Source organism: Macrotis lagotis, chromosome 8 (genome assembly GCF_037893015.1).
Source record: "Macrotis lagotis isolate mMagLag1 chromosome 8, bilby.v1.9.chrom.fasta, whole genome shotgun sequence".
NCBI classification, from domain to species: domain Eukaryota; kingdom Metazoa; phylum Chordata; class Mammalia; order Peramelemorphia; family Peramelidae; genus Macrotis; species Macrotis lagotis.
Genome location: NC_133665.1, coordinates 150,719,954 through 150,743,525, shown reverse-complemented (window position 1 = coordinate 150,743,525; position 23,572 = coordinate 150,719,954). Strand labels below are relative to the sequence as shown.

Sequence of the window (23,572 nt, the reverse complement as noted above, 5' to 3'; positions counted from 1 at the left end):
AGCAGCATAATCCTTTAATGTTAGTAGCAAGATAGTATAGTGGATAGTATAGTTAGAGTCAAGAAGACATGAATTTAAATCCTACCTTTGTCATTGATCGTACGATCCTGGTCAGGACACTTAACCCTCTCAGCCTCAGTTTTCTTACCTAAAAAATGGGGATAATAATAACACTTACTTCAGGAGGCTGTTGTAAGGATCAGATGAAATAATGTACAGGATGTCCCAAAAGTCTTAGTATAGGTTTTGGTTTGGTTGATTAAACCTAAGACTTTTGGAACATCTTAATGTAAAGTTCTTTGCAACATTTAAAGCATCATAAAAATATTAATTGTGATTTATTTACCACCTGTAAAACTTTGTTTTATCTTTAAATTGAACTGGTTTCTAAAACTTTGAAAACAGAAGCAAGAAAAATGTTTTTAAAAGCACTGTACAGATTCCCAAAGGAAATCCTATCACTTTTTTCCTCCTATTCCATTATGAAATTAGTTCAATGTCTATTCACAATATCTATCGAAAATATATATGCTGAGCTAGCAGTTCTAGAGGTTGTTGATGAAACTCCATATCATAGTCTGGATAATCAACCTTCTCCATCCACTTGTTTTCTCTATATGAATAGTCAAGTCTAAATCTTCTGAGTGATTATTGATCTCATTAGGAAGGGTCAGCAGGGTTATAAGTCTGATAAAATAAGTACCCAATTTCACTCCAAAACAGGAGTATCTGGGGTCAGCTAGGTGGCGCAGTGGATACAGCACCAGCCCTGGAGTCAGGAGGACCTGAGTTCAGATCCGACCTCAGACACTTAATAATCACCTAGCTATGTGGCCTTGGGCGAGTCACTTAACCCTGTTGCCTTGCAAAAAACCTAAAAAAAAAAAAAAAAAACCAAGAGTATCTGAAGAATTTCATTAGCTATAGGGTATCTTCTTTAGGTTGGACTCTGTTCTAAGCATCAATCAACAAACATGCTTTCTTAAGTGTATACTATGTGCCAATCACACTGCTAAGTAGATATAGGATCTGATAGGATACAAAGACTTTATAAGGAAACTAATCCCTTACATTGAGAGGATTGTGGGAAATAGAACATACATAGATAAATAAATATAAGATATATACAATGTAAATAGAAAGTAATTTGGTGAGGAGTACAATGACCTGGGATAAGGAAGAGAGTTTTGTTAAGAAAGACCTTATATAGGAGACAGGACTCCAGTTGAGTTTGGAAGGAAGCGAGAGATTCTAAGAGCAAGATGAGAAAAGAATGCCTTCCAGCCATGGAAGATTGCCTGTGTAAATGCACAGAGAGAGGAGATTGAATGTTGCATATGAAGAAGAGTACTTTGGCCAATTTGGCAGGAATGCGTAGGACAGGAAGAGGAGAAATTTGCAGTAAATCTGGAAAAGAGAGGCTGGAGTCAGATTATAAACTTTTAATACCAAACAGAGGAGATTGTGGTTTGGTTTAGAAGTAAAAAGGAGCTACCAAAGGATTTAAAGTGGAAGAAGGAAAGGGGCAGATCTGTACTTTAAGAAAATAATATTGGAGTAGTTTAAAGAAGAAAAAGATTTGCATCAAAGAAATCAGTAAGGAGCTGCAATACTCCTGGCAAGAGGTGAGGAGGCCAAAGAAGATAATGATTCAGTCATTATTTTATTAAGCACATGCTAAAAACAAGTCCCTGTTTCCAAGGAACACAAAATCTAACAGGGAAGACAACATGCAAACAACAATGGGCAAAAGAGATATAGATAAGATGTAAGAGATGTTAAAGAGGTGGAACTAATGAGACTTTGAAACCCATTGGGCATGAGGGAATGGAGGGGTTAGTGAAGGAGAATGAAGATCTAAGGATGTCTGCAAGGTTGTTCACAGAAATGTGAAAATAGGTACATTCTCCAAGCCATTGGCAAATACATTTGGAGATCCAGACTCCTTGCTTAATGCATTGCCTGATATCAACATTTAAAAGGTCCTGGAAAAATTATCTGTATACTTATAAAGTGTCTTTTAGGATTTTGTCATATGCACAAAAGAAATGTTGTCAGAAAAGAGTCTTTAAGACGGTATTCTACTCTCTCTTTTACATTTATAGCCCCAAGACTTATCATGATGCTGACACATAATAGATGACTAATAACTTCTTTTTTTAAATTTTATCACTCAGCAATTGATAAGCTCTTGCTAGAATTACCAACTACTATGTTATAACTTGAATTCACCTACAAAATTCATGATTTACTTTAAAAACACAAAATTTTAAAGAAAAAACATTATCATTGGAGTTTATTTGGTTTGCTTATTTTTGTTAGGGGTTTTTAAAGATTGAGATCTCATGTTCTGTGTAGTATCAGTCAGTTATATGAGCATAAGGATCATAACCTATAGAAGAATATAATTTGAGAGAGCCTACCCATTCCATCCTTTATAGTCTATGAGATATAGTCACTAGTGCATTTGATTTCAAGTAAAGAAGAGCTGAATTCAAATTGGACTTCAGATACTATTTTCATAGGCCTTCAAAACTTCCAGGCCTCTGTGCTGCTTCTTAGACAATCACTCAAAGTTGCAACATCTGCATGTCAATCAATACTTTAGAGATATTCTACCATGTGCAGGAGCTTGCCTTGGTGGTTTATGCCTCTTTCTACAGATGTTCAAATACCTGGAAAAGGTTTCCATGCCAGCCAGATTTGATCACAAAGTATCATACCCAAGAGTATGTAATCATACCCAAGAGACAAAGCGAGTAAACACCCAATTTAGAGAGTCAGGAAAAAATGGAGGAATAAGGATGGTTTATATCAGAACTACAAATGATTGGCACAATTTGAGGCAAACTTCCAAAACAAAAGTATTGCCAAAATATAAGTCATCAAAACTACAAATGATGTCTATATTCAAAGTGTACAATTTGAACCAAACTCCCAAACAAAAATACTATCAAAATATAAGTCACTAGAACCACTAATGAAGAACATATTCAAAGGGGCAAATTTGAGGCAAATCCCCAAGACAAAACAAAGTATTGTCAAAATATAACTTGAAGCTGTTGAAGGGTCCAAGTTACTCCTTGGATAAAAAAATTATAACAACACCACAGCAATATTTCTCAACATAGAAAATCTCATGAGAATGACCAAAGTTATTGTCCTATCAGTCCTAAAAGATGTTTCTCTCTTCAGGGAAAACAAATGAAAGGCTTTGTCAAAATCCCTGCTGTAAAACAGCAGATGGATGCTGACCTTACAATATATATTAGAGGTGAAATACTATCATAGCAATACCTTTAGCTCCAATGCAATTTGGCTATCATTGAAATCAAGATGGGTGGTTCTCCAAATTCCTGAAGCAGTTTGCTCTTGCTAGAATTACAAACCCCTCTGTTACAATTTGAATTCAACTACTAAATTCATGATTTACTTTAAAAAACCCCAATTTTAAAGAAAAAACATTATAATAGGAGTTTATTTGGTTTGCTTATTTTGTTGAAGTTTCTTGAAGAGTGTTCCTACAGAATTTTATTAGCAGATTCAAAAATGAGAGTGAATGATTGTCAAATTCAGATAAAGATATTAAAAGGAAAATTGACTACTGACATTTCAGCAAGTTCAAGAAAGTAGATCAGATACAAACCTGAAAGAAAAGAGGTCAAGGTGAGAGTCTGTGTATCAAGAAATTTGTTAAACCTTTATTTGGTACTGCTGAGATATGTGAAATTCCATTGGAATTTTCTGGAACAATATCAACATAAATCCATTAGCAAAATACCTTGAAGATGAGATGCTAGAAAAGGATTACTCTTAAGATTTTCCTCCAGGGAGGAACTTCCTAGTACTGAAGAACCTCTAAGAGATCAAGTGACCTACTTGTCCAGGGGGTCAGAGAACCTAAAAGTGTCAGAAGTGAGACTTCAATCCAGGTCTTCTTGGTTTTGATGCCAACTTTCTATCTACTTTGCCAGAAATGGAATGATTGCCTCATATATCACCTGCTACTGAAGGTCATCAAGTGGAAACTAAATGATCACTCATTCCTGAGAGTGATGCATGGTTCAGGTAGATTTGGGATTAGATGATCTCTAAGCACAATTTGTTAGAGAAAATGAGGTTTTTATTATTAGCAAGTTATGTAGTGGAAGAGGTAACTAGGTCAGTATGGATGAGTTGCAGAATACGTGGAAGAAAATAATGTTTAAGAAAAGGTACTAGATTTACAGTAAGAGAACCTGAATTCAAGTTTGACCTTTACCATTTACTAGCTGTGTGGTTTTGGACAAGTTTTCTCTTTTTGCAAAACTGGGGATCTGACTTGATAATGTTTGTGATCCCTTCAAGCTCAAAATCTATAAACTTTTGGTTCATTACTTTTAAATCTTGTTCTATAGGATAGCTCCCTGCTTTGCATTGATTATGGACATAAGAATTTAGACCTATGGTTTTCTTTGTATTGGAAGATTTGAGGTGAGGAACCTCTTTATCAGGGCAGGTTGGCATCTTCTCTAAAATGTCTCATCTTAGAAAGCTGAAGGTGGGTGATTTGCCCTGAGTCCAGATCCTCTTGGCTTTGAGAGTAGTTCTCTATCCATGCTGCAGCCACATTTCTCAGTGACTAATTAATTCATCTATTCAACTAATAAAGATAAAAAGAAAAACTGCATCATGTGCTTTCCACACATCAACAACCAGCCTTTACTTATTACTTTCCATATGACAGTTCCAATGCTACACAGTGGAAATACAATTCAAAAGCAAGATAGTTCCTGTCCTCAAGAATCTTATTTTCCTTTTTAAAAATACTCTTTAGATCCCACATCCCTACTACCTATGATCTGAGATCATTTTCCCTCCCCTTTCTCCATCAAATTCCTTGAAAAAAATCTATTTAAAGCTTCTATATGCTCTTCTATATACTTTTGATTTTATCATTCAAATGATATTACTCTCTTTAAAGTTATTGGTGATAATACTGACATATTTAATAGATTCCCCCTCTTAATCTTTGTCCTTCTTAACTTCTGTGTAGCATTTAAAACTGTTGTCCATCCTCTCCTTCAAGCTATTCTCTCTCTCTCTCTCTCTCTCTCTCTCTCTGTCTCTCTCTCTCTCTCTCTCTCTCTCTCTCTCTCTCTCTCTCTCTCTGTCTCTCTCTCTCTCTCTGTCTCTCTCTCCCTTTCTCTCTCTCTCCCTTTCTTTCTCTCTCTCTTTCTCTCTCTTTCATTCTCTTCTCTCTCTCTCTCTCTGTCTCTCTCTGTCTCTGTCTCTCTCTCTCCCTTCCTCCCTCCCTCCTATCTGGGTTTTCATAACACTACTTTCTCCAAGTTGTCCTTCTACCTCTCTCATCCCATTTCAGCATCCTTCACTCTTTCATCATCCATGTCATGCTCACAAACTGTGAGTAACTACAAGGCTTTGCCCTGAGTCATCTTCTCTTTTCTTTCTACATTCTCTTACTCTATGAGTTCATCGGTTACCAAGAATTCCTTGTTTGTTGTTGTTCATCCTTCAGTCTCAAAGAAGACCAATGACATGAGGAAAATGATGTCCTTACTTGCAAGTCAACAGGATTGAAAATGAGGCAGGACTGTGCAAAGTCACCAGTCTCACTCTCTCTTCCTGAGCCATCTGGGCAAGATATGGATCAGGATGGATCAGGATGACTGGAGATGGCCCTGGATGCAATGGGAGAGTTTTAAGTTTAATTTAAGTTTAATTTAAGTTTTAATTTAAGTTCCCCCCCCCCCAGGTCTCAGTTTGTTGGAAGCAACACCTATTCAGTGATTAAGGCTAGGCAAGAAATGAAGCAAAAATGGCTTTTGTTTTTTACTTAGTCAAAAAAATCAATCTGGGAGGGGAGATCATCTGGGTTTCTGAACAAAACATTCTCTTGCTTGTCCGAGTCATCAGCTGCCATGACTTCAATGACCATTTCTACCTACACAGATGACTCCCAGATCTACCTATCCAGTCCTATTCTCTCTTCTGAGAGAAAGTAGCATATTCAATTGTCTACTAGAAATTTCAAAATTGATGTCCCATAATCATCCTAAACTCAGCAAGTTCAAAACAGCCTCATATCCAAACTCACTTCTCTTCCAAACTTTTCTATTATTGTTAAAGATGCTACATTCCTTAGAAGCACCAATATTGATAGTCTCAGTGTCATTTGAGACTTCTCAATCTCCCTCATCCAAAATATTAATCAATTATCAAATCATTTTTGTTTTAAACTCTCCATCTTGCTCATATGATACTTCATCACTCCTCACACAGATATCTCTTTAGCGTAGCTCTTCTAAATTTACCTCTTGACTAGAACCTTTGAATAGTCTCCTATTTGGAATCCATGTTTCAATAAAAACCATTATCCATACCCCAATAAAAAGAAAAATAATTTTCCTAAAGCAAAAGTCCAACCTTGTCATCCCCATTAGACAACTAAACATAAATCCCTCTGTCTGGCATTTAAAACTCTATGCAATCTTCTTTCTACTTCTCTTTCTCATCCTTTTTACACATAGTTCCTAGCTATATACTTTGCCACTAGTTGTACTGACCTATTTGCTTTTCTAAACAAACAATACTCCCTCTCTAATCTCTGCACCTTTTCTGTTTATCCTGCCTGAAATTCACTTCCTCCTCACTTCTACTCTTGGAATTTCTAATTTCCTTTAATACTTAGGTCATGAACTACCTTCTAACCTTTTACTAATAGACTGTATGCAGATTGCAAGGAGTTTTAAATGCACAAAGAGGAGTTTTTACTTTATTCTAAAAGTAATAGACAATCTCTGAAATGTCATGAGAAAGATGCCATGACACTTTGGTAACATCAATGGAGGATGTACTGTAGAGGGAAGAAACTGGATCAAATAAACCTATTGAGACCACTACTATAAAAGTCCGGGCTTTTTATCTATCCTATATCCTTTTTTTAAGGTTTTTGCAAGGCAATGGGGTTAAGTGTCTTGCCCAAGGCCACACAGGTAATGCTTAAGAGTCTGAGGCTGGATTTGAACTCAGGATAACCACTACCTACCCTGCCACTCAATCACTATTGTCAGCTAGTGCCAACCAAGAGAATTATATATGTAGGGAGGAATTAACCAACCATAGTAGGACTGGTCTTAAAAAATAAGTCTATTAAATTATGAATAAACAACATAGCTTAAATGTTACAATAAACTCCCTAATGTTCCAGAGCAATCTTGCTCTCTAACTAGATCTTCAAGAATAGTTGACAAACAGGCCTGCTCATCTTATATGAACAGACAGAAAATCTGCCCATTCTCACTCATCTTATTCTTACCTGTTTCTCTAAAGGCATTTGTAACAGTCAGTACTCCACACATCAGTGCTCTTTTATTGTGTTACTTATTTCATTATATGGGAGAACTGAAACATAAGATGAAAGGAAGTACTGATCCATTTTTCCTCAAATTGGATTATTCAAAAATAACCAACTCTACTTTCTCAATTAATCACTGGTAATTTTCAGCCAGCACTAACAAGACCTATCAGTGTCATGATGCTGGTATTCAAACTTGACACCCATAGGAATTTTGTAGGTATTTATGCTGCTTTTATATCTGTTTATATTGTATTTATATCAGTTTTACTGCCTTATTCTATTTTTTGTAATAACTATGATACTATTGCCCACGTCTTTGTTTTTCTTTGAGTAGTAGGGATAGATTCACTGTGATTGATACATAATTTCTCTCACATCTCCTTTGTGATCAATCATTTTCAAGGTGAATGCCTCATAAATGAGAAGCATAGCAAAAGTGAACTTGCTCCTTTTGGCACCAATGCCCTCATTAGAAGAGTAACATTTATAGTGGGCTCTCAATACATTTTATCGACAATGATAACTCATCTACTGAAAACCACAGCCTTGGTTGTGACTCATCCACCAATTCAACTGATTCTTCCTCATTAAGAAGTTTTAAAAACAAGTTGTTACATTATTTATGATGAACCACCAACGCACCAAGAATAAATCTTTCTTGCCACCCATATGTATGCCAGGACTTTATTGCCATATCTTTCATTATTATGAATTATTTTCTTCAATATAATGTTGATGATACCATCTGCCATATTTTTCTCTCCACTTTTGGGTGGTGGCTGCTATGATTACAAATATTATTTTTGGCACCTTTTTTATAAAGGAATAAGACTGATAAGCATTAAAAGATTCACCTTGCAGTAGCTCAACAGGAAAAAGTCTTATAAAATCATCTAATGGCATATGGTATGGCCCATAAACTTAGATATGAGTGTGCAGTGTCACCTAACTTGTATATAAACTATTACATCATCTAAGAATGGAAATAAAATGAATTTATGCTCATCTTCAGGGACTACAAATTAAGTGAAAGGTTTATATGGTCAGAATGTCTCTGTTGGGAAGGATCTCACTGGGTCCACTCATATCTATGCCTGACTTTTACAAAAATCTCTTCTACCATCTTGGTGAAAAGTGATCTCTTCCATACATTTTCCTAAGAGCGCTACTCATATTAGAAGGCAGGGGATTTATTCATTTTCTGTGGCCAAGAGACAACATGATTTTGATAATTCAATAAGAATTGTGATTAATCTTAAGGATATAGATGAAGAATTTTCTGACTAGAACAGACTTACCCATATTAATTTAGAGATCCTCAGGCAACAAAATATGTATTGAACTCATTGAAAGACAACCATATGAAAGATTTGCAATGAGTTGAACAAGGTCAAGCATACATTTCTCAGTGTCTAATTAGGAATACAGTTATCATGAGGACCTAAGCCTCCAAATTTGGATCTAATTTTAGGGGAGAAAAGGATGCAGAAGTTCTTTTTGTCATATATCACATAAAATGTTATCTTGGCAAGACTATAAGGAAGGAATAAGAGCAATTGCAGTCATACCATTGAGACAATAGTAAGTCATGAAAAGGGACCAAGTCCTAGTGGGCAAAATATGCAGGCTGATACCTAGACATATGTGAAGCAGTAAAATCATGGATATTTTTATACCATAAAGCCTTCAGAAAAAAATGATGGAGTTTCATGAATGTCAGGTAAGGGCTGACAAACACTGAGATATTAACTCATTACTATTTGTAATCCCAGCAATCACACCCCAAAGTGAAAACTCGTAGAGTATATATTTGGGATCTAGACCAGAGTACATTAAGATGCAAATTACTTTGCCAATTTGTAGAAGAAATTCCTTCTTTTCTTTCCTAACTTACTCTGAGAAAGAGGGGAATGGGATGATTAGCTCATTTGAGGAATCATTACTAAAAGTGTTTCCATTGCTTTATGCTTCCATTTCTATTCCAATTAAATGCTTTAAAAAAAAGTGATTCTCTGTTGGTGTTTATTACCATGTCTCTCCCTTACTTAATAAACCTACTATGTGCCAGATATTTTCAAAGTGCTGGGGACACATAAAAAGGGGAAAAACAGTCTCTGTCCTCAAGGAGCTCAAAATCTAATGGGAGATCTAAAGTAGAAACAACTGGGTTTCTGTTATCATTAAATGGAATATCTAGACCTAGGTAAAGTCACAAAGAGCCAAGAGAGGCAATTTCCTGGAGAATCAACTGTCATTCCCTTAAAAATGGACCTAAAATTGTAAGGGACCCGTGCTGTCTGGCAAATAGGCAAGAGAAAGGTTAGATTTGCTCTGCTTATTCCCAAGGAGCAAAACTAAAAGCAAGAAGAGATAACAGAAAGGAAGATTTCTACCCAGCTAGCTACAAGGAAAACCTTTGAACAATTAGAGTACTGAAAGTGGAATGGGCTGCCTTGAGAGGTCAAAGGTAAACCCCTCACTGGAAGCCTTCAAGCAGAGATGGATGACCAGGTAAGGATTTTGTGGAAGACTTTCATCTTCTGGGGGGTTTCACCTATAAAGCCTCTGAGGTCCCTTTCAATTCTGCTGAATCTGTCAATCAATAAACATTTATTAAGCATCAGCTTTGTGTCCAGGACTGACATTTTTAGCTGCTTTAAATATGACTGTCATGCCACCTCTTTTCCAGGGTCTTATGACTTTAATTTTTTTAAGTGGCATTACCTACAATACTGTCTGCAGGTCACTCATATAAAACCTTCCATTCCTTTCAAAGTTAACAATTTAGCTTACTGTTAGATGACACCTGGGATCAAGATACCAAAAGCAACTCTGAGATTTTTCTATTTTTCAAACCAGTTAGTTCTGAGTCAAAGACCCTGGGGATATAAGATAATGTCATTTTTCTATAGCAGCTCTTTGTTCTGGGCAAGCTAAAGACTGCCCACCTGGAATGACCTCAGAAGAAGCTAAAGAAGTAGGCTAAGAAAAATCAGGGCCCATCCCCAAGGAATTCAAGACTTAAAGGCATTCTTCCCATATTTTTAAATTTAATTTTTTAAAAATATTTTATAGATTGTGCTCTTGTTTGCCTCTCTATTGCTTCCCAAAGATGAGAAACTCCTCCAATAAAACTATTCTTTATAACAAAGTAAATTAAAGCTACTAATCAACACATTGGTCATATCTGACCAGTTGACTTGTGTACTCATTGCCTGCCACCTTTCTGTGACTGACTTTCAAAGGCATGATATACCATCTTTTGTTTTAACAATTATGAAATTAGGCTGCAGCTACTATTGATATCAAGTGAAGAAGGAGATAGGATAGTCCTTTCTCAAAAAAATACCTTGCTTTGAGAACTGGGAATAGTGGGGGGGCGGGGGGGAGGGAGGAGAGCACTAAATAAAACTGCCTATTTTTGACCTGCCATTATGTTCCTCCTCTCTCTCCTCTCTCTCTCTCTCTCTCTCTCTCTCTCTCTCTCTCTCTCTCTCTCACACACACACACACACACACACACACACACACACACAGCCCTGAATCAGGAAGAACTCTAAGGTGAGAAGCCTTGAATAATTACCTCAATTCCCCAAGATTCTTAGAATGATCCTGAGAAATAAGCACATGCTTACAGATGTGCAGGGAGATGCCCTATAAGATCTACTAGCCAATGAGATAAGTCATTGAACAATCCTTTGAGTTCTTGAGGCATGGCTTCACTATCAGCATGCCCCAATAATGAAGTAATAATCTGGGCTGGAGGTGACCCTCTCCACTAGCCACCACCGAGGCTCCTCTTCACAGCATGAAAAGGAATCTCCCTCAATAAAGAGTGACACAGAGTCCTCAGCATTCCAGGACCAGACAGTGAGATCCATTTGAAGTTAATTGGTGAATAATGAACTTGTGAAGGTTTATGAGCCTTGCCCAAACACTCACACAAAGGTACAGTGTCAACAATTGAAGCATTAATGGCTGATAGAACAGACAACTCACCCTTTCCTTTGCCTGAAGGCAAAAGCAACATTAGACAATTTCCAAAGTGACAAATTCACTTTTCTTGGACAGTCTTATTAAAGGGAATAAAGAACATCTAAACTCTGTAGGTAACCTTAGATTACTTTTTGTTCTAATGTTCAAAGCAGGAGAAAAAGGCTTTTACTATTCCACCATTTGCTTTATAAGGGAACAGGAAAGTATAAACCCATAGGGAAATAGACACATTGGCCAGGATGGTCACCTGTGCCCAGTGGCATTCAAAGCCTTTCATCACCTGACTCTACTGCCATCTTTCCAATCTTTTTATACCTTACATACCACACCAGAGACCTGAGTTGAGGGGGCAGGAAGTGAGGTAGAGCTGAGCCTCCCCTCTGATTGCTAAGGGTTGAGTCCATGCACCTGGTGTGAGATTCATGTATTCACCAGGTGTCTGTTCTCTCACTTGCTGCACCCCCCATGTTCCTCACACAAGACAATCTATCTATCTCCAGACTCCAGGCAGCTTAACTTGCTGCCCCAAATGCTTAGAATTCTCTGACTTTATTTCTACCTCCTAAATTATTTCCCTTCAAGTCCCAGCAAAAATCTCATTTTCTACAAGAATCCTCTCTAAATTTCCTTTAATTCTAGTACTTTTCCTCTCAATATCCAATTCATTACACATATACACACATCATATCATCTTTGTACAAGGTTGTTTGCATGTTGGCTCCCTCATTATACTGGGGTTTTTTGCCTTTTTTTTCCTATCACCAGCTCTTAGGGAAGTTCTTTGTACATTGTCTGTGACTAATAAATATTTCTCAACTGACTGATCAGTGGTATTTACACTTACAGCATGAATTTGTGTATTTGATAAATTCACACAAAATAAATCATGTATGTACATGTACACATGTGTACATGGAGATCTAATTATGTATATCATGTGTAATTATATATTATATTCAGCACTTATGATTTTTATTGTGGGGGGAATTCTTATCCTTATGTAAAACAAAGTTGGTTTATAACTTGAAAAATATCTAGACTAGAAGGAACCTTAAAGATCATCTAATCCAATTTTTACATTTTATGGAAAAGGAAACTGAGACTCAAGTTAAAAAAACCCTCACATGGAGAATTTCAGTGACAGAATTCAAACCTGGACCCCCATGACTCCAGTCAATGTTCCACTAAGTTACTTCTCTTAGAGTATTAGATAGCTATCTGAGATCCAGAGGTCAAGTGTCATAACTCATGGGCAGACCTAGTAAATGAAAGATATTTTATCCAAACTCCAGTCTTCCTGATTCCCTGTCCATCATTTGATCCATTATGCTCTCCTCTATGTAATAATGCAAATAAAATGCATCCTTTTAAGACTACTGACAATGATCTTATGGTATTGAACTTCTACCAATCTTTTCCACCAGGACTACCCTTTAGTTGCAGGCTTCAGAGATATTTATATCAAGTGAAACCATGGAAAAATGTTGAGTCTGGAGATTCCTAAAATTCAGAGGGATCTGGGTCTGAATGCCAATTATTATATTACTCAACATCACAATGTTGAGTAAGTCACTTATCTTAGATCATAGGATCTCAGCTACTATGGATCTCAGAGGACATCTAATCCAATCCTGACATTTTACAGAAAAAAGAAACTGAGACCAGGGAGGTTAAATTACTTGCCCAAGATCACAAAGATAATAAATATCTAAGGCAGGATTTGAACTCCCTGGCTCTACTTCTTAGCTAATGTCTCTTGATTCACAGCTGTTGTTTATCCTTTGTCCTTGAAGGGGACCATCAAGGATGTGGTGCCATGACACAAAGTCAATTGGATTTAAGGGAGGGAGGGCTGTGCAAAGTCACTAGCCTCATTTTCTTCTCCATAGCCATTTGGTCACTTTTTCTCTAAAAGGATAATCTTTGCAATCCTCATGAAGTTGTTAAGAGGAGAGTGCTTTGCACACATTATTACAACTAAGTGACCTGATACATTGCTAGCACAGCTTAATGGAGTACATGAGTCCTGGCTAATCGCTTCAGATGAGGATGCTAACGGCTCAGTCATTAGAGTGGGATACTAATGAGCCCAAGGTCAGAGGGTCCACCTCTATCCAGACCACTGGGTTTAGTTAGCGTTCAGGCGAAGACCGTATTCCTTAGTCTAGTCTGACATCCTGAAAATGTACTTCCTTTGGTCATAGCAGGGGTCGAGGGAAGAAAATTTTGTCAAATCTATCACCAGTACTGGAGGAATTGGTCCTGCAGTGAGGTGAGGCGGTTCAACTTTTAATACAAAGGAGAGAGCATCACTTCTATTTTTAAAAACTACATATTGCACTACAAGGAAAAAGCCAAGTGAATGCAAAAATCTTCAAAATCCAGGCTTCTTTTTCTTGATCTGCTTGGGGGAAAAAAACCACCCCCACCAAAGGACCCCATCCTTTCCCAACTAATTTAGGTTCTCTGAACTGATTTTTCAGTCTTTTCCCCACAACTTTCTTTCTTTTGATCAACTTGAAAGATAAGATTTTTGCTCAGGTCTCTCCCAAAGAGTTGTGGGTGAGAAGAAATGGGGGAAAGGACATTGGCCTAGGATTCTGGAAGCAACTACTTTCGCCTCCCCCCCCCCCCTTAGATCTCAATATTAATTAAAGGGAATGTAACATATCTAACTATCCCCAATCATTTTTCACCATCTTCCTGCCAGGCTTTCTTCTTTCCACCTTTTGCTCTGCCAACAGTAATAAAATCAAAACCAACATATGTTGGGGAAAAGGGTGTCAGTCCAATACTCTATGGTTTTATTCACCCTCCTGATCACTTTCTTTAAACCACCAAAAGTCCCTTCCTTGGCCACCACCCTTTCCATTTCTTGTTTCTTCTTATTAAAATGTAACATCATTTGAAGGTAAAAATGATCTCTTTTTTGTATTCATATCCTAGTAATAAGTATAATACCCAGGACTTGAAAGCTCTTGCATTCTTTTTCACCTCAGACAAAGAACTATCTTCTTCATAAAACCTTTCCTGCTTTACTCCCAGGTGGTAGGGCAGCCCCTCCCCAAACTACTCTCTATTCAGTTTGTGTTCATTCTGTTTATATTCATTTATGTACCTGTTGTCTCCTTGATTTGAATGCAAACTCTATGAAGACAAGAACTGTTCCACTTTTGCTTCTACATAGTTCATAAACTCATACGTATTAACTAAATAAATGTTTCTTAACGGATTAATTTATTTTCTCATTCTTTCATTCATTGGTTATAAAAAGACTTGGGGAGGTTTCCCTATCCCTTTGAAATCAAAGGTCAAACTACTAGATCTATATCCCAAAGAGATCTTAAATAAGGGGAAATGATCCATTATTCAAAAGTATTTACCGCAGCTCTTTTTTGTAGTGGCAAACAATTGGAAATTGAAGGGATACTCATCAACTGAAGAATGGAGAACAAGTTGTGGTATATGAATATAATGGAATACTATTGTTCTCTAAGAAATCATGAAGGGAATGATTTCAGAAAAGTCTGAACCTGTTCACAAGTGAAATGAGCAGAACCAGGAGAATATTGCACATAATAACAAATGTGAGATGATGATAGACTCAGCTTTTCTCAGAAATACAATGTTCCAAGATAATTCCAAAAGACTCATGATGGAAAATTCTATCCACATCCAGACAAAGAAATCTGGAGTCTGAATGCAGACTGAAAAATACTGTTTTCACTTTTCTTTGGTTTTTTTTTCCTCTTGTGCTTTTTGCTTTTTTTGTTCTATTTTCACAACATAACTACTAATGTGGAAAATTGGAACAGCTAGGTGGCTCAATGGTCCTGGAGTCAAGAGGACCCAGGTTCAAATCAAACCTCAGACAATTGACACTTTCCATTTGTGAGACCTTGGGCAAATCACTTAACCCTAATTGCTTCACATCCAGGGTCATCTCCAGTCATCCTGATTGATATCTGGCCACTGGACCCATGTGGCTCTGGAGGAGAAAATGAGGCTGGGGACTTAGACAGTCCTCCCTCACTCAAATTCAATTCATGTGCTTGTCATGGCATCACCTCCCTGATGTCATGGTCTTCTTCAAGAAAGAAAGACAAACAACAATGTGGAAATACAATTAATATGACTGTACATATATAACATATCAGATTGTTTGCTGTCTTGGGGAGGGGGAAGGGAAGATGGGAGGAAAAATTTTGAACTCAAAATCTTTTTAAAAATAAATGTTGAAAACTATCACTACATGTAATTGGAAAAAATAAAATTCCATTAAATGTAAAAAAGAAATAATAGATCAAGATTAAAAAAAAATCTGTAGTTACTGCCTCACAGGGTTGTGTGAGGATTCAAGGAGATACATACGTAATAAAAGTGTTTTGCAACCTTTAAAACACTATATAAATGTCATTCATTCTTACTACTGCACCTTATTCTCTTCCCTTGTAGGATGAAAGGTGTGAATTGCCTTTTGGCTAAAGAATTTACCAGCCCCCTGATTCTCCCAGTTCCATCAGGTCAGGACTTTCTGGTTTATTAGCTACTGCTTGGAAACCGTAAGGGGTGATACCTCTCTTTTTTTGCTGATTTTCATTGTTAACAGCTGATTCAGGCAGGATTGGCAAATACCTCCGACTCAGCTGTTCCTTGCACCTGCAAGCAGACTGGAGCAGGTCTGTGATCTCAGCCTACCCTGGCATGAGCACTGGAAATGAGGTTGGCTGCTGTCCTATTGGGGTCTCCCTCTGGCCAGGCTGCACCATGTTGGACCAAGGCCAAGTATCAGTGGTCACAACCAGCTGGGGTTTTGTTTTCCTCTTCTTTTGGCTAGATCAAACTGAAGGTCTGTCATTTGAACCAAAGTCTGACCTTGTATTAAGAACAATCAACAAGAAAGAATAAGATGAGGCCATCACAGCTTTGGCTTATTAGAATTTTAGAACCTGGGAACTGAGAATGAAAACAAAAAAGGGTTTGCTCTGAATTCATTTGTGATGCAAAAATTAAAGTCAGTGACCTTCATGCCTCTAGTCCAAAAGAATCTGTCTTTTCCCTCCAAAGTGCTTGGTTTTACAGGATTGGTTTTTACATAGAACTATGACGTTTGATTTAAGGAGGGTTAAACTTCATCAAAAAGGCAACCTGATTTCTTTGGTATGACCCATTGGGGTCTTCAACCAATCTCCTACCACTACCTATTTGTATAGGCTGCTCCTCTTGGTTGGATTATTCTTCTTCCTTATCTGTCTCTTGGAATCCATAACTCCCTTCTAGGCTCAACTCAAGTATGATGTTCTTTCTTGATTCTTTCAGAAGTTCTCATTGGCTCCCCACCCCCATTGCTTTGCACTTATTTTGTATAAATTTCCGTTATCTAACATGTGGTATTCTAGAACTGATACGATTTGAAGTAACTGGGTTCAAATCTCACCTGTGATGCCAGCTACTTGTGTGGCCCTTGGCAAATTGCTTCAACTCCCTGGATGTCTGTTTGTCTTTAACCTCTGAGGCCCCTTCCAGTTGTGATTCTTACACTAGGATTCTGAGTTCCCCACCCACTCCCACAAAATATAAGCTCTTTCCAGAAAAGTATTGTTGAGTTTTTGTCTCAATTACCCTACTGCCTTGAATAGTATCTGGGACACTGTAGGCACTCAATAAATGGTTATTGAAATGAATTTAATAGACTTTCTTTCCCAACAATCCTGCTGGGATGTCTCCAGTTTTTCCCACCATTTCTTACTAATCTTAACTGAGTTGGAATGACTTCTCTGAGAAGAGTAAGACATTAGGCAGCTAGCAATTATAAGAACTAGCATTATATAGCCCTTTAATATTTTCAAAGAATTTTACAAATATTATCTCATTTAATCTTCACAATAACACTGGTAGGTGGACGTTAAAATTACTTCCATTTATAGATGAGGAAACTGAGTAAGGAGGAAGCTAAATCACTTGCCCACAGTTATACTAGTAACTTAAAACCTATAAATATATGGACTAGATTTGAATTCAAGTTATTATTCTGTCTACTGAATTATCTCTTTGCTGGGCTTAGAAGATGGGTTAAAAGGGTTTCTCTTTCCCTTATGAATCATTTGTTCTTCTTGTTGCTGTTATTGAGTTGTTTCAGTTCTGTCCAACTCTTTGTGAACCCATCTGGGGATTTCTTGGTAAAGATACTGGAAGGGTTTGCCATTTCCTTCTCCAGTCCATTTTACAGATGAGGAAACTGAGGTGAAAAGATTTATGTGACTTGTCCAGGGTCATAGTAGTATAGGAGCATATATATATATATATATATATATATATATATATATATATATATACACACACACACACACACACATACACATACACATTCCCTATGTTCTATCAGCTTTGAGTTGGTTGCTAAGATAAGTAAGACATAGTCTCAGCTCCCATGGATTTACAATCTAAACAATAGATTGTATTAGCATACAAATAGAATATGGATGCCATAAAAAAGGCACAAAGAAATTTCTATGGAGGGAGAAAGAGATCACATCACATTCTTTTTTTTTTTGTGGTCCTATGGGAGGGGATAACCTTTACCTTCTTTAGAGATCTGAGATAGCAACCAAGATGTCCCATTTACAGAGAGAAAGATGGTGCATTATGTGGGCATTGCTCTTCTCCCCACCGCAAACTCCAAATCATGTGATGATAATCAGCCAATAGACACCTCCTATGTGACAGACCCTGGAGATATAAACACAAAGAATTAAACAGTCCCTACATTCTAGGTGCTGTGTGACCCTGGGCAAGTCATATAATATTTCTATGTTCTTCTAGGCACCTTGGATAAAGAGATTAAAAAGCCATATTCCCTGCCTTCAAGGAACTAACATTCTACTAAAAGCCAAATAATGAAATGTGAATGGATCAAGAAAACCAGTGAAGAGTGTTTCCCACCTCCTCAGAAATCAGTAAAATTCAATCCCATAGTCAGGTCAGGTCACCCCCAGAAGGTTGCAAAACACAAGGCCTTTCTTCTATACTTATTTTTGACTCAGAAAACTATTTTGTTCTCTCATTTCTTTCGAAAGGACCTCAGATCATTCCACAAGACAACTATGTAACATAAATCACTTAGAAAATAAGTTTTTTTTTTTATTTTTCCAGAAACAATATGTATTTACCCAGGGGAACTGTTTTTGTGAGTTCGGAGGTTTTATTTTACTTTTTTGCAGTATCCACCACGTACATCTTAAAACTCTTGCAAAACATGATATAAAGAGCACCAGTCACAATATTCAATTAATGCTTACTCCCTCCCTCCTTCAGACTTGCAGCTATGCATTTTCCTTTACTATCCTTCAGAAATGTCATTTTTCAGACAAAAGCTCAGGAGCAGCAGATAAAGTCATAAGTGATAACATAGATCATATGACCTCTGATCAGAGATGTGACTCTCATCAATAAACTCCCACCCATAGGTCTGATTGTCTTTGATCCCTCATATTAACTGGAGACCTTTCAGATCAAGGAGGATGCTTCTCCTTAACCTTCCAGAGGCATCAGGAAATACTCCTCAGAATGGAAGCCAGAATGGTGCTCAAACATACTATATTTGTATGGAGAAAACCTTCCCCAGTACATCGAAGACATTTTCCCATCATGCAGCTTCTCCAGAAGTATCCTAATGGTATCAAACGGTCTTCATTCAACATGTTCCTGTCCCAGAGTCACTGTACACACACCCTATTCCCATATTCCAAGATCTCTCCTTTCATGATTAGTTGGTCCAGATATCTCTCCCCAAGGCTTAGCCTCCTGTGACTATTTGATTCATCATGATTGATGGCATACTCCAGATGGCCAGAATTATTACTTATGATTCAGTATGAAAACACATTCTCCATCTCCTTTATTTCATTATTATGGGAACCAGTACTGGTTCTGCAATTTCATTAGAATAAGTATCTCATGATGAAATACTTCTTCCTGCCTTGTATGGACTTAGAGAGCTGCCTAAAACATTGAAAAGTACAGTGACTTACATAAGATCACATAAAAAGTATGTGTCAGAAACAGAACTTGAACCCAGGTCTTCCTGGTTCCAAGACCAGCCCCCTACCCAGTATGTCAAATTGCTTCTCATTAGGGATAGTGTTTGGAAAAAATGAGAGACAGTATTTAAAACAGTTAACTGCTGGAACCACCACACTGAGGAAGCTGTTGTTTGTGTTCTGTCATTTCAGTCATATCCAATTCTTCATGACTTCATGTTGGATTTTCTCAGTAAAGGTATTGGAGTGGTTTGACAGTTCCTTTCCAATTCATTTTACAGATGATAAAACTGAGGCAAATAGGGTTAAGTGTCTTACCCAGGGTCACACAGCTAGCAAGACTGGACTTGAACAGGGAGAAAGGTCTTCTTGATTCCTAGCGCACTGCCCTATTCACTGCACCACCTTGCTGTCCACTGAGAAAGCTACTTTATCCTCACTTCTGTTGGGTGCTAGGTGTCATACTTTTTAGTTCTCCTTATTTGGAGTCCTGAATGGCTCTCCCTAATACCGAATTCCACTGTCAGTCAGATCGTCCCTAAATATTTATTAAGCACCTACTAGATTCTAGGCATTTTGATAAATCAATGTGTCTGATAGAGTCAAGCAGAAGGGAGGTTTCATGGCAGATCTATAATTTCCCAAAACATAGAATCCAGACACAGCAGGTTTTTTCCTTTAATAGGCTGGGTTTTTATGAAACCCTCTGTTATCAGTGATGCCCGAGGTGATACAGTTGGAACTCTGAAATCTAGTTTAAGCACCTATAGGCGCCATGTTGGAACTTGGAATGCTTAAAGACTCTGAACAGAATTGTGACTTGTGAGGAACACATTCCTCATCTTCTTGCCCGCTGAGACACTTCAGAATGATATTTATAAGGAAGAAACAAACTCTGAATCCTTAGCAAATCAGAAATGTTTTTAAAAAGGATTCTAAATGTACAGAAAAAGGAATTTGAAATGTGTTGGCAAGGTCCAAGATTTTTTTCCATGTCTGCAATACCACCATGCTCCTCATTTATTGGTCATTTATTTATCCCCACAACTGTTTCTCTTCAAACATTTATATTATCTATAACTACTCAATCCGTTCTGGACCCCTTTCCTATTTTTCTTCTTTGTGAGAACCAAATTCTCCTCTATAAGCACTTCTAAGACTAGGTTGTGCAGGTCTAAATGTGTTCATTCTATTATTCTTGATGGTAAAAAGTTTGTTCTAAAATATTTATAGCAGCTCTCTTTGTGATGACAAAGATCTTGAAATAACAGAGATGTTCGTCAGTTGAGGAATGGTTGAACAAGTTGTGAAATGTGACTTTGATAGAATACTACTGTGCTATAAGAAATGATAAGCTGGAACCAGAAGAACATTATGCACCTTAACAATATGGGGTGACGATCAACCCTGATAGACTTGCTTATTACATCATTGCAATAATCAGAGACAATTTTAGGGGATCTGTGATGGAGATTACCACCTGTATCCAGAGAAGGAACTGTGGAATTCAAATGAAGACCACAAATTATTATCTTCAATTTTTCTTTTTTTTTTTTAGTTTAGTTTTGTTTTTTGTTTTTTGTTTTTTTTTGCAAGGCAATGGGGTTAAGTGGCTTGCCCAAGGCAGCTAGGTAATTATTTAGTTTCTGAGGCTGGATTTGAACTCAGGTACTCCTAACTCCAGGGACAGTACTCTATCCACTGCACCACCTAGCTGCCCTTATCTTCAATTTTTAAAAGTTGTTTTATGTACTATGTAAATTTGCTATCTCTAATGTTTTCTTTATTCCTTTTGGAACTGTTTCTTTCTCAACACATTGAATTTGTATCTATGAGTAGCATGGAAACAAATGTAGAGACTATATTGGAGTGCCTCCTGCTGGGGGGGGGCGGAACGGAAAGGAGGGAAGGAGAAAAAACCTGTCAAATTCAAAACCGTGCAAAAAAATGATTGGTAGAAATACCAATGTATGTAATTGGGAAAACAAATAAAATATTTATATGATTTTAAAAAGAAAACCTCAATGATCTTAGGAAAACATAGAAAGATACAAAAATAATGGAGTGAAATGAGAAGAACCAAGAGAACATTGTATACAATAATAGCAACATAGTTTTAAGAACAATAACTTTGAACAAATCATTTATTTTGTCCATTACAAATACTCAATTATACTTTATTATTATTATTATTATTATTATATAGAAAAAATCGTAACTAAATTCATATGGTGGAACAAAAGCTCAAAAATATCAAGGGAATTAATGAAAAAATGCAAAGAAGGGTGGCCTAATCTTACCAGATCTAAAATTATAAAGCATCAGTCATCAAAACTGTGTGGTACTTACTAAGAAATAGAGTGGTAGGCCAGTGGAATAGATCATGTGTAAAAGAAACAGTAGCAAATGACTATTGTAATCTGATATAATAATTGTAATTTGATAAACCCAAAGACTCCAATTTCTAGAATAAGAACTCACTCTTTGATAAAAACTGCTGGGAAATCTGGAAGATAATATTGCAGAATCTTGGCATGACCACCATTTCATTCCCTGTGCCAGGATAAAATCAAAATGGGCACAGGATTTAGATGTAAGAGGTGATAAAATTAGAACAATAACTAGTTTATCTGTCAAATCTATGGAAAGAGGAGCAGTTTATGACCAAAGAAGAGATAGAGAACATTATAAAATGCAAAACAGATAATTTTGATTACATTAAATTGATAATTTTTTGTAAAAATAAAATCAATACAACCAAGATGAAAAGAAATATAGTAAGCCAAGAAATGATTTTTTTACAGCTAGTGATCCTGGTAAAGAACTCATTTATAAAATATATAGAGAACTGAATCGAATTTACAAGACTACAAGTCATTCCACAATTGCTAAATAGTCAAAGGATATGAACAGATGGTTCTCAGTTGAAGAAATTAAAGCTATCCATAGTCATATTAGAAAGTGCTCTAAATCATTATTGATTAGAGAAAATGCAAATTAAAACAGTTCTGAGGTACCACCTCACATCTAATAGATTGGTCAACATGACAAAAAAGGGAAAATGATCAATGTTAAAGGGGATGTGGGAAAACTGTGACACTAGATGCATTGTTGATGGGAGTTGTGAACTAATCCAAATTTTCTGGAGAGCAATTTGGAATTAAGTCCAAAGGGGAATAAAACTGTGCATTCCTTTTGATCCAGTAATAGCACTACTAGGTCTGTATCCCAAAGAGATCACAAAAAAAGGATAAAAAACTCACATGTACAAAATATTTATAGCAGTTCTTTTCATAGTACCAAAGGATTAAAAATTGAAGGGATGCCCATTGATTTGGGATTGGCTGAAATTTTGATACATAAATGTAATGGAATATTATTATTCTGTAAGAAATCATGAGGCGGGGGGGCAGCTAGGTGGCATAGTGGATAAAGTACCGGCCCTGGAGTCAGGAGTACCTGGGTTCAAATCCGGTCTCAGACACTTAATAATTACCTAGCTGTGTGGCCTTGGGCAAGCCACTTAACCCCGTTTGCCTTGCAAAAAAAGAAAGAAATCATGAGGGACAGGACTTCAGAAAAACCTGAAAAGATTTCATGAACTAATGCTCAGTGAAGTGAGCAGAACCAGAAGAACATTGTACAACCTAACAGCAACAATATGTGATGATCACCTATGATGATCTTACTCATCTCAGCAATTCAATAATCAACAATGATTCTAAAGGACTTATGATGGAAAATACCAGCTGCATTCAGAGAAGGAACTATGGAGACAAATTTTTAAAATTTGTTTTATGTGTTGTTTTTTTCCCCTCATGGCTTTTTCTTTCCCTTTTTGACTCTTCTTTCATACCAGGTTTAATATGGATATATTATTAACATAGTTATACTATTAGATTGCTTTCTGTCAAGGAAGGCAGAGAGGGAAAAAATGTGAAATTTTTCCTTACAAAAAATGATTGTTGAAATTTATCTTTGCGTGCAATTGGAAAAATAAATAGATGTTAAGTTTAAAAAGCTAGAAAAAATAAAATACATATTAACTATAAAGGACATATAAAAATGCTATTTGTATTCAAAGAAAGAACTGATAAATAGTAGTATATCTAGAACAACTTAACAGAAATAGAACTATTTGGGTTCAATAGTAGCCCTCTCTGGGGAGAGAGGAAGA

The 23,572-nt window shown here is 36.8% G+C and overlaps 1 long non-coding RNA gene across 1 annotated transcript in view; it reads right to left on the bottom strand.

Moving 5' to 3' along the window:
• Window positions 1-5,444: 5,444 nt before the first annotated feature.
• LOC141494998 (uncharacterized) overlaps window positions 5,445-23,572 on the bottom strand; it is a 41,344-nt gene continuing 23,216 nt past the window's right edge. Inside the window, exons 2-3 of the long non-coding RNA XR_012470619.1 lie at window positions 17,939-18,085; window positions 5,445-5,681 (exon numbers count right to left, since the gene is read on the bottom strand). This is a non-coding gene — a long non-coding RNA (uncharacterized LOC141494998). The remainder of the gene's footprint in view (window positions 5,682-17,938; window positions 18,086-23,572) is intronic.